We start from the raw sequence: 13,260 nt of genomic DNA, 5'->3' as shown, positions 1-13,260 counted from the left end.
TTCTTATTGATGAAAAGGATAACTTCCTGGAAGCAGCCTGGGGAAATATAGTTCTATTTTTACTTAAGTGTGTATGAGAAAAGTGGTTTATTTCCTGGTCATATAGGACATCACATACCTGCATAATCTTCCAAGATTCTTTCAGGGAGTGATCTCCTTCTACTACTGTGCTCCTTAATGCTACCCTTAAACTTCAGGGGCTCATAGAAAAAAAAAAAGGCTTACTCGATGTAAAATGGAATTTTTCAAGGTAAATTTAACAATTCAAAATATCATTATGTTTTGAAATATGTTTAAAAATTACATTGTTGATTTAGATTAGGGCCTTATTGTAGTTTTTAAGTGGTACCAATCATTTAAGATTTTTTTTTTTTAGCAATGACGCCTTAGAGAATACTTATCTATCTTCCTTTCAGGTGCTGGCTTGACATGCTAACTTTGTGTGTGTGTGTGTGTGTGTGTGTGTGTGTGTGTGTGTGTGGTACTGGGGGTGGAACCCAGAGGCTTTCTACCTCCAGGCTATACTCCCAGCCCTATTTTATATTTTATTTGGAAACAGGGTCTCACGAAGTTGCTGAGAGCCTCACTAAGTAGCTGAGGCTGGCTTCGAACCTGTGCGATCCTCCTGTCTCAGCCTCCCAAGCACGGGGATTACAAGCGTGCGCCACCACGCCCGGCTGACATGCTAACTTTTAGCGTGAGGATTTCCTGTTTGTGTTCTGTGAACCATACACATGTTCAGTCTAGTGAGAAAGATTTGAATCTTGAGCTCAGAAATTTGCTACCTGTTTGGGGATATACCTGGTCATAAAGGCAGTAAGTATATACCAAGTCCCAATTAAGTGATATGGAATTCAAATTCAAAGGTAAAAGATTATTATAGATCAAAATTCCAAATCTGCCCCCAGACCGGAATGAATATTATTATGCATCAATCTTTTCACACTTGTGGGAAGCAGACTTTCTCTGAGGAGTACTTGCATTTTTTAATCTTATCATTATTGCCAACTTCCTTTGCATATAGGTTCTAAAGATATATACTCCCATCAGTCACTTACAAGGGTGTTTTACCCTAGTCATTTTTTTTCGATATCGGGGATGCACATAGGGGCATTCTACCTCCGAGCTATACCCCCAGCCTATTTTTTATCTTTATTTTGAATCAGGGTCTCACTGAGTTGCATAGGGCCTCACTAAGTAGCAAAGGCTGTCTGCAAACCATGATCCCCCTGTTTCAGCCTCCAGAGTGCTGGGATTACAAGTGTGCACCACCATGCCCGGCTTACCCCAGTCATTGTTAACACAGTGCTATCAACGCTGTTGATCGTTGCCAATTTGATAATTTAAAATGGTATCTCATAGACAAGATAATCTGCATTTTATTTTTAACAAATCAGATTCATCACTTATCTATATGGTTAAGAGTCATTTGTAGTGAACTGTGTTTACTCATATTTGTTTGCCTATATTTTTAGTTGTATTGGTGTGTGTGTGTGTGTGTGTGTGTGTGTGTGTGTGTGTATTTTACTGGGGATTTAAACCAAGGACATTCTATCTCTGAGCTATACCCCTACCCCCCTTTTTTTCCGGAAAGGGAATGGAACCCAGGGGCATTGTACCTCTGAGCTATACCCCCCAGCCCTATTTTTTAATATTCTTATTTTTTGAGATTGGGTCTCACTGATTTGTGAAGGGCCTCACTAAGTAGCTGAGACTGTCCATGAACCACCATCCTCCGGTTTCTGCCTCCTTAATGTTGGGATTACAAGTGTGTGTCACCATGTCCAGCTTACCCCTAGCCCTTTTTATTTTCTGTTTTGAAATGGGGTCTTGATAGGTTGCTGAGAGTCTCACTATATTGCCAAGGCTGTCTCTGAATCTGTGATCCTCCTGTCTCAGCTTTCCAAGTAGTAGGATGACAGGCATGTGCCACCACACTGGGCTCATTGTGAGCTTTTTAATGTTTAATTTCCTTAAGGAAGTCATGCCTTTTCTTGTAACCTTTTCATTTTAGAGATGAGTAGATGTATTTATTCAGCAATGTTCATTAAGTATATATTTCATACTTTGCCCTGCACTTGGCACAGGAGTTAGATATAGTCCCTATTCTCAGGAAGCTCCCAGGCTATGGGAGTTACAGACTTCTCACATTGCTTTCTGGTCTATGATATGTGTAGAACTACGTGCAGGGAGATACTGTGGACCAAGATGCGGAACCACTTAACCTGTAGGAGTAGGGGAGGCTCAGAAGAGTTCCTGTGGAGTGACACCAGCTGCATCTGAAGGGACAAGGGAGACTTAGTAAAGTGATAAAGTGGGGAGTTACATCTCAGCTGGAGACATGGATTTGTGTAAGAGCGAATGTGGCACCTTTGAGGAGTTTAACATATGAAGTCGGTGTGGTAGAAAGCAGGTTTAAGTGTGAGGGCATGAGGGAGATGAGACTGACATCATATAAGACAAACTATGCCAAGGGATTTGGGGTTTATCCCAAGGGCACTGAAAAGCTGATAGAAGATACATTTGAAAAAATCAGTATTTTAAGTTATTTTTAAAGTATAATCAAGATTCTTAAATGAATGATTATTTTTAATGTAAAATCAACATTCTTTTTTTTTTGGTGGTGGTATTGGGGTTTCTGGAAGCCCTTCTACCTCCGGGCTACACTCCCAGACCTATTTTATACATCTTTTCTTATTTTAATTTGAAAACAGGGTCTCTTAAGCCAGTGCGGCTGGCTTCGAATCTGCGTGATCCTCCTGTCTCCACCTCCCAAGCACGGGGATTACAAGTGTGCGCCAACACGCCTGGCTTAATCAACATTCTTTTGTTTTGTTTTGTTTTTATTTTTATGTTTATTTTATTTATTTATTCTTATTGGTGCAATGTATTCATACATCATAATGGTATAAAGAAAGTACTTTTGTACACATACATGCACACATTGCCCTGTTAGCCCCTACCCGATCCCCACCCCGTTCCCTCCCCATCCCTCCTTCCCATGCTTGGCTTAGTGGTTGACATCTAGTTTTATAGCAATTTATCCAATATTAACGATGATATTCTCATAAAACAGTTTCATTTGTCTGATACCAAGCTTTTGATGACTAAAAGATAACAGTTCAACATTTATTTATTTATTTTTCAGAAAAAAATCTATCCTGATATGGAATATGGACTCTAGATACCCAAAACAATCTCGAAGAAGAACAAAGCTAGAAGATGTATATTTTCTGATTTCAAATGTTATAAAGCTACAATAATTGAAACAGTGTAGTACTGTTCTAAGGGCAGATATGTAAACCATTGGAGTTAAATAAAAGCCTAGAGCTAAATTCTTCCATATATTGTCAAGTTATTTTTGACAAGGTTTCCACGTACATTTGGTGGTGGAAATAATAATATTTTAACTAAATATTGTTGAAAAAGAATAATTACATGAAAAAGAATAAAATTGGACTCTTACCTAACACATATACAAATATTAACTCAAAATAGATAAAAGACCTAAATATAAATCTTAAGACTATAAACTTATAGAAGAAAATCTGGGTCATAAAACCTCACAACATTGACATTGGCAGTGATTTCTTGGATATGATTTCAATGGCACAGGCAACAGAAGAGTATACAAACTCCCTAAAAAATAAAAAAAATATTGTATATCCAAAGACAATGTAAACAGAGTTAAAAGTTACTGATAGAATGAGATAAAATATTTCAAAATGCTATATTTGAAGGTATATTAATATTCCAACTAGAAATCCTAAAAATTAGCAACAATAAAAGCAAATGATACAATTTAGAGATAGGTAAAAGACTAACATAAGTAATGAATCTCCACAGATAACCAATCTTAGTTGTCAGTTGGATGGAAAATCTTGTTTCTCTGGTTCTGGTGTGTGTTACGTATTTCTTCTTTGTAGTTAATCTCTTTGAGTATTTTCTCTAGTGCTGGTTTTGAAGACATAAATTCCTTCAGTTTTTGTTTGTCATGGAAGCTTCTTATTTTTCCATCTAATATGATAGAAAGTTTTGCTGGGTAGGAAATTTTTGGCTAGAAGTTGTTTTCTTTCAGAGTTTGGAATATGTTACTCCAAGCCCTTCAGGCTGTCATGACTTGGTTTGGGAAGTCTGGAGTGATTCTAATTGGTTTGCCTCTGAATGTCACTTGGCCCTTTGTTTTTGTTGCCTTTAAGATTCTCTGCTTGCCTTCCACATTGGTCATTTTGACAATATGTGGCGTGGGGATCCTCTTCTCTGATACTGTCTAACGGGGGTTCTATATGTTTCCTGGACCTGTGTATCAACCTCTTGCTCTATGTTTGGAAAATTTTCTGCTATTATTTCCTTGAAAAGATTGTTAATTTCTTTGGTTTCACCTTCTTTTCTCTCCTCTATTCCAATTATTCTTAGGTTAGCTCTCTTAAAATGTGCCCATATTTCTTCAACGTCAGATTCCTGCTGTCGGATTTTTTTTTCTTTTTATTTATTTATTTATTTATTTATTTATTTATTTATTTATTTTTATTGGTGCACTGTATTCATACATCACAGTGGGATACAAACTTTTGTAGACATACATGCACACATCGCCCAGTCAGCCCCCACCCGATCCCCACCCCGTTCCCTCCCCATCTCTCCTTCCCATGCTTGGCTTAGTGGTTGACATCTAGTATTATAGCAGTTTATCCAAAATTAAAAATGATAATTTTACATAACAGTTTCATTTGTCTGATACCAAGCTTTTGATGACTTAAAGATAACATTTCAATATTTCTTTTTGCTTTCTTTCTTACCAGAGAATATTTCTTTTCTATTTTTTTTAGGTGAAACTATCATATATTTATATATTTATTTTTCAGAAAAAATCTATCCTAATATGGAATATGGACTCTAGATACCCAAAACGATCTTGAAAAAGAACAAAGCTAGAAGATATATATTTTCTGATTTCAAACCATATAAAGCTACAATAATTGAAACAGTGTAGTACTGTTCTAAAGGCAGATATATAAACCATTGGAGTTAAATAAAAGCCTAGAGCTAAATTCTTCCCTATATTGTCAAGTTATTTCTGACAATGTTTCCATGAACATTTGGTGGTGGAAATAATAATCTTTTAACTAAATATTGTTGAAAAATAATAATTACATGGAAAAGAATAAAATTGGACCCTTACCTAATCCCATATACAAATATTAACTCAAAATAGATAAAAGACCTAAATATAAATGTTAAGACTATAAACTTTTAGAAGAAAATCTGGGTCATAAAACCTCACAACATTGAAATTGGCAGTGATTTCTTGGATATGATTTCAATGGCACAGGCAACAGAAGAGTATACAAACTCCCTAAAAAAATAAAAAATATTGTATATCCAAAGACAATGTAACATTTCAATATTTCTTTTTGCTTTCTTTCTTACCAGAGAATATTTTTTCTATTTTTTAGGTGAAAATATCATATATTTATATATTTATTTTTCAGAAAAAATTTATCCTAATATGGAATATAGACTCTAGGTACCCAAAATGATCTTGAAAAAGAACAAAGCTAGAAGATATATATTTTCTGATTTCAAACCATATAAAGCTACAATAATTGAAACAGTGTAGTACTATTCTAAAGGCAGATATATAAACCCTTGGAGTTAAATAAAAGCCTAGAGCTAAATTCTTCCCTATATTGTCAAGTTATTTTTGACAAGGTTTCCACGAACATTTGGTGGTGGAAATGATAATCTTTTAACTAAATATTGTTAAAAAATAATAATTACATGGAAAAGAATAAAATTGGACCCTTACCTAATCCCATATACAAATATTAACTCAAAATAGATAATAGACCTAAATACAAATCTTAAGACTATAAACTTTTAGGAGAAAATCTGGGTCATAAAACCTCATGACATTGAAATTGACAGTGATTTCTTGGTTATGATTTCAATGACACAGGCAACAGAGGAGTATACAGACTCCCTAAAAAATAAAAAAATAAAAAAATTGTATATCCAAAGACAATGTAAACAGAGTTAACAGTTACTAATAGAATGGGATAAAATATTTCCAAATGCTATATCTGAAGGTATATTAATATTCCAACTAGAAATCCTAAAAATTAACAACAATAAAGGCAAACAATACCATTTAGAGATAGGTAACAGACTAACATAAATAATGAATCTCCACAGATAACCAATCTTAATTGTCTGTTGGATGGAAACTCTTGTTTCTCTGGTTCTGGTGTGTGTTACCTATTTCTTCTTTGTAGTTAATCTCTTTGAGTATTTTCTGTAGCGCTGGTTTTGAAGACATAAATTCCTTCAGTTTCTGTTTGTCATGGAAGCTTCTTATTTTTCCATCTAATTTGATAGAAAGTTTAGCTGGGTAGGAAATTTTTGGCTGGAAGTTGTTTTCTTTCAAAATTGGGAATATGTTACTCCAAGCCCTTCTGGCTCTCATGACTTGGTTTGGGAAGTCTGGAGTGATTCTAATTGGTTTGCCTCTGAATGTCACTTGGCCCTTTGTTTTTGTTGCCTTTAAGATTCTCTGCTTGGCTTCCACATTGGTCATTTTGACAATTATGTGGCGTGAGGATCCTCTTCTCCGATCCTGTCTAAAGGGAGTTCTATAGGTTTCCTGGATCTGTGTATCAACCTCTTGCTCTATATTTGGAAAATTTTCTGCTATTACTTCCTTGAAGAGATTGTTGATCCCTTTGGTATCACTTTCTTTTCCCTCCTCTATTCCAATTATTCTTAGGTTAGCTCTCTTAAGATGGGCCCATATTTCTTCACTGTCAGATTCCTGCTGTTGGATATCTTTTTCTAGATTAGAAACTATGCATTCATTTTTGGATTGCTCATCTTCTAAGAGTGAGATTCTGTTCTCCATGTGTTCTAATCGGTTGTTTGTGCTTTGAATTGAGGCCTTTACTTCATTAATTGCATCCTTTATCTCTTTTTGGCTCTCTCTGAGTTCTTTTCGAAGCACCTCTATTATTTCTACAGTTATTTTCCTGATTTGATCTTCTAGAAATCTCTGATTTTCTGTTTTATCGGGTTCTGATGTTGTGGGGTTGTGGGCATTAATTGCTCCAGTATTATTCCTCTTTCCCATGATTTCCGATGTTTGTGCCTTCTCTGGGTTCTTCCCTTGGGTCACTATGACTTCCCTTAACGTGTTCTGGATCTCGAGTCAGTAGTATCTCGGACCCCACTACTCCTTTACTGGGTTTTATCACAGAGTCTTCGACCCAGAGAGTCGATAGAGGCTGCTTTAGACTGTGGGGGTGCCAGGTTGCACGTTCTCCTATGGTGTGATATCTCTGCCACCGCCCCTCCCCCACTGGGTCAAGTCCCAGTGAGTACAGTACTGGGATTTCTCCTCTGTGGCCCGCAATTTGACTCACTGTTCTTGAGTACGCAGATGTAGCTGTACTGGCCTCGCTGAATTCGCTGCTGCTGCTGCCGCCGGTGGCAATATGGCGCCGCTGCTACGCCCTCGGCTATGGGGCTGGCGTTTTTCTTCTTGATTTTGATTTCTACTCTGAATCCCTGCAGCGTGTGCTGAGCTCGGCCACTGGGAGCTTTAGATGCTCTCTGCGCGGAGAAATCCCGCCTAGCTGTTCCGCAGTGGCTAACCTCGGCTTGCTGTAGCCGTCCCGTGAATTCGCCGGTGCCGCGGGCAGTATGGCGCTGGTGCCGCGTCTGCCGCGTCCTCGGGCGCGAGGCCGGTGTATCTCCTCTGTGGCTCTGTTCTCAGTCTGCTTTCTCTCTGGAGCCTGGTGATTTTTTGTTTCACTGGTGATGGTGTTTTCTGGCTATGAAAGGCGCTGATTTTGTGGTAATGGAGGTTTGTTGTTAGCGGGGCTCTTAAGCCCCGCTTTTCTCGGTCGCCATCTTCCCGGAAGTTGAATTTTTTTTTCTAAATTAGAAACTATGCGTTCATTTTTTGAATGATCGTCTTCTAGGAGCGAGATTCTATTCTCCTTGTGGTCTAATCGGTTGTTTGTACTTTGAATTGAGGCCTTTACTTCATTAATTGCATCCCTTATCTCTCTTTGGCTCTCTCTGAATTCTTTTCGAAACACCTCTATTATTTCTACAGTTATTTTCCTGATTTGATCTTCTATAAATCTCTGAATTTCTGTTTTATCAGGTTCTGATGTTGTGGGGTTGTGGGCATTCATTGCTCCAGTGTTATTCCTCTTTCCCATGATTTCAGAAGTTTGTGCCTTCTCTGGGTTCTTCCCTGGGTCACTACAACTTTACTTAAGGTGCTGTGGATCTCGAGTCTGTGGTATCTCAGTCCCCACTACTCCTTTACTGGGTTGTATCGCAGAGACTCAGACCCTGGGAGTCAATTGAGGCTGCTTTAGACCATGGGGGGTGCCAAGTTGGGCGTTCTCCTATGGTGTAATATCTCTGCCACCACCACTCCCCCACTGGGTCAAGTCCCTGGGAGTACAGTACTGGGATTTCTCCTCTAGGGGCCGCAATTTGACTCACTGTTGAGTGCGCAGATGGAGCTGTTGTGGACTTGGTGAATTCGCTGTGCTGCCACCGGTAGCAATATGGCGCTGCTGCCACGCCCTCGGCCGTGAGGCTGGCGTATTTCTTTTCTGTTTTTGAACTCCATTCTGAGTCCCTGCAGGGTGCGCTGAGACCATCCCCTGGGAGCTTTAACTGCTCCCTGCGCCGAGAAATCTGCTGAATCCCACCCGGCTGTTATGCAGCTGCTCACCTAGGCTCGCTGTCTGCCGCTCCTCTCTGGAGCTTGGTGGGCTGTTGAGTGCATTGGTCTGATGCCGTCCAGTGAACTTGCCGCTGCCGCCAGCAGTAAGGCGCTGCTGCCGCATTCTTGGGCGTGAGGCCGGCGTATCTCCTCTCTGGTTTCTGAGCTCCTCTGTGAGTTCCCCTCCTCCCTGGAGCCTGGTGCTGCAAGGCAAAATGGCGCCCGCCGCTTCACGCTGCGGCTCCGGCTGCAGCACTGCGGTCTGGTTTCTGCTGTCTCATTTTTCCAGCCCTCTTTTTCTCTGTCCCTTAAAATTACATTTTTTGTTTCTTTGCTGATGGTATTTTCTGCTATGAATTGCGCTGATTTTGTGGTAATAGAGATTGGTTGTTAGCGGGGTTCGTAAGCCCCGTTTTGCTCTGTCGCCATCTTCCCGGAAGTCCTTAATCACATTCTTAAATGAAAATTAAATACTAAACATCTTGTCCCTCCTCTATAGTTAAATTCTTCAAAGGTCATCATTGTTCAAAAAAAAAAAAGAGCCTATTTATTTCCATAACTCCTTTTTTCATGTGTGTGTGTGTGTGTGTGTGTGTGTGTGTGTGTGTGTGTGTGTGTTACTACAACAACAACAAATAAATTAGAGGGAGGGAAAGTCACTCTCTGTGTTTTGACTGGTGCTGCAGCAGGTGGTACTTACATCCTTTGAGGGATGCAGGAAGACAATGTTAGTTTTAGTGGGGAGTAAAGATGTTGAATTTCACTTTGGGCATGTTGAGTTGGGCATGCTTACAGAACTCTGCGTAGAGATGCCTCACAAGGCAGGTGGGCACGGAGTTGTGGCACTTGGGAGTGAGCAGACACAGGGAGACAGATTTTTTAATTAGCCAGCAACCTTCAGTTTTTTTCATTTTTCTCATTCCTCTAATTCCTTCATTCATTAAAAAATATTTATGAAATGCTTCCTCTCAGCTATATGCTGGGTATAAAATGTTGAGAGAATGAATGCATTTTTAACCTCATGGAGCTTTTAAGCTGGTGGAGGAGATAGACATTAACTCATTAAATGCACAGTTACATGTGCAATTATAGATTGTGGTGGGAGTTACAAAAAAAAGAAAGAAGGAAAGCAGGCTCATGTAAGAGAGTACGAGTATGCACCAAATGTAGACAAGGGGATGGAAGGGAAATATATGGGCCGGAAAACCTCTCTCTGTCTAGGTCTGCCTAGACCTGCCAGGTACAGAGGAGCTGGGGGCATGAGCAGAGGACATTTGAAGGGAAGTCATGGGCTGGCCCAGCCCCAATCTTTGGGGAGCTTAGGATAAAGTTTGACCAGTGGAGATCAACTAAATATCTGAACATCACCAAGACAACAACAGAGTGTATGTGTGTATATATATATATATATATATATATATATATATATATATATACACATATACATATACAAGAGTGTATATACATACATGTACACACAACAGAGCATATATATACATACATATGCATATACAACAGAGTATATATGCATACATATACACATAGAACAGTGTATATATATAATACATATACAACAGTGTGTGTGTATATATATATACATACATACATACACACATACACAGTGTGTGTGTATATGTGTGTGTGTGTGAAATATCAATGACTATTGATTGTAGTTATCACACAGCTCTGGGCTAATATGACTAGATGAACAATAAAATTAAGAAAGATATAATAATCTGTCTCTTGAACTGGGTGCTAGTGACTATGTAGCCCACAATTTGGCTGAGCTATATACATATGATTTGCATACTTTTCTCTATAGTTGTAACTTTGTAAATTTTTTTTGGTGTGTGTGTGATACTGGGGGTGGACCCAGGGGCATTGTACCTCCGGGTTGCACCTCCAGCCCTATTTTTTTGTATTTTTAGTTTTTGTTTTTTTGTGGTACTGGGGATGGAACCGAGGGGCACTGTACCTCCGAGCTATACCCCTAGCCCTATTTTTTAGTCTTTTTAGTTTTTGAAACAGGGTCTTACTAAGTTGTGAAGGGCCTAAGTAGCTGAGGCTGTCCGCAAACCGTGATCCTCCAGTCTCTGCCTCCTGAATGCTGGGAACACAAGTGTGTGCCACCACGTCCAGCTTCATAAAATGTTTTAAAAATGTATCAAATAGTTTTGTTATAAAACTTGTGTGTTTTTTGCCTTTATTTCCGCAAAATAATGCACTATATTCAAGACTTTTCACATACTTTGTATTAGTGACTGCAACATCAAGTTAAACAACTTGTTCATTGTAGTTCTTAGTCTCAATTGAAATTCTGTTGTCATCTCAGGTGGCTAGAAAATACTCTTGAGAGATATTCATTTCAGAATTACCGAGAGGTAGCTATTTTTCTTCACATCCATGCAAACAGTTTTGGTTTTGTTCAAATTTCCTTATGTTTTGTTGAAAGGTCACTTCAGCTGTGTGAGTTTTTTGTTTCATTTGTTTTTTTTTTTTTTTTACCTGTAGCTTCTTTTTTTTATTTTAAGAAAACTCATTTGCCTTAAATAAGAATTTTGAAACAAAACATCCACATTTAGATCTGTCTCTTTTTGTAATAAATATCAAGTAATAGCTCATAACAACTAACTGTACTTAGAAAAATAAAGAAGTAATTTCATTTGCTGACCAAACCCACAATTTGCTCTTTGAGGATCTCTTGTTTTACCTGTCCCCTTTGAGTGCATTCTATAGCTGGTCTAAGTTAAGTTGAAGTGCTTTCATAGTATTTAGTTGGCATTCCATCTGTCTTAGTTTAGGCTGCCAGGACAAATGACCATCGACTTGGTGGTATAAAACAGAAATTGATCTGGAGCCGGGAGTCTAGTGTCTGATGAGGGCCCAGTTCCTGGTTTGCAGATGGCCATTTTCTTGCTGTGTCCTCACATGGCAGGGAAGACAAAGAGAGAGGAGGCGAGCTCCCTAGAGCCTCTTCCTAGAAAGGCTCTAATCCCACAAGAAAGTCCTATTTTTAGGACCAAAGTACTTCCCAAAGGCACTTCTAATATCATCACATTGAGGGTTAGGATTTCAATATATGAATTCTGAGGGAACATAAACCTGCTTTTACTACCATAGACTATGTGTATACATGTAAATATGTACCAACGTCAACCTGGGTACTTCATATAGGGAGGGAGGGAGATGGGAGGGAGAGGCACAGAGGTAGAATGCCCCTGAGTTCCATCTTGAGTAACACACACACACACACACACACACACACACACACACACACACAGTCTTTGGGTAGCTATATAAAATACTGTGCACAATCTTTGAATTTCAAAGAATTTTATTGCTATCAGCATATTTGACGTCATGTCTCCCTTAGCAACAAATACCAAGAGTCTTATGTGGTATCCATATTTTTTGGCCCAAATTCTATCTTATGCACACCTTTCTTTCCAACTATGTTGGCGCCTTTTTCATAGGTTTTCCTTTGAAAGTAAAAATAAATATAAAATGAAACTTGTTTTAATACTTTGGGGATTTAAGTCAATTGTATTAATATTTGCATAAACACAAAATTCTTTTGCAATTCTACCGTGTAAGGCCATGTGCACATGGTGATCAAGGAAACGTGCTGTCCAGATCCTCTGCAGAACCACGCACTTGTTCCTGCAGCTGCCAGAGAACTTGCTTCTGATGGCGCCCGTGAGTCCCTGCGTGGGAACGGTCCCCTGCTGAAGGAAGCTGCCTCACTCCAGCTCATGACTCTCCCTGGAAACAGCGTCTTCGGTAGCCCATCAATTTGGAGGTGCTTCCCGTGGGACAATTCACAAGCGCCATCTACGTGCTCCAGACCTTCTAGCAGTATCGACTGTCTCTTCTGCTTTAACTGCAACTGCATTGGAGTTCAATTTCTTCCTCTGCTTGATCCTGACTCCCTCATCACTCTTCCCTACCAAGTGTCTTCTTCTATAAAAACTCTAATAAATTTCAGAATCTCAGAGTCTGTTTCCCAGAGAATTGAACCTAAAGTAGTAAGGAATTGACATCGACTTTCGTGTGTGTTGTTTAGGCTCACATATATGTATATTTTTAAAGTTATTTCAATTATTTAATATTGAAAAAATGTTCCAAAATGTCATGTGGAAGTGTTGCAAATACTGTGCTAGTTTATTAGCATTTCTCAAACCACAAATTGGAACTCAAAAAGAAGCAAGAAGCTAAGGTGCAGTGGCTCACGTCTGTAATCCCAGCTGTTGAGGAAGTCGAGGCAAGAGGATGGTGAGTTAGAGGCCAGCGTGGACCACATTTAAAAAAAGAAAAGAAAAGAAATGACATTTAGGGGGAGGTACTATCTTGTACAAGAATCTACTGTATGCGTGCTATTCGAGAGGAAGAAACTACAAGGTCCATTAAATGCTTTTTCCCTTGCTGAAAGTTTTCTGCCACTCAGTCCTCCTCAAACTCAGATGTGGTGTCTGCATCTGAGAAGGGCGGAGGCACAGGCTGTGGCCTTCCATGCATTTAGA

Source organism: Muscardinus avellanarius (genome assembly GCF_963383645.1).
Source record: "Muscardinus avellanarius genome assembly, chromosome: 2".
NCBI classification, from domain to species: Eukaryota; Metazoa; Chordata; class Mammalia; order Rodentia; family Gliridae; genus Muscardinus; species Muscardinus avellanarius.
Note: the sequence above shows the minus strand (reverse complement) of the source record.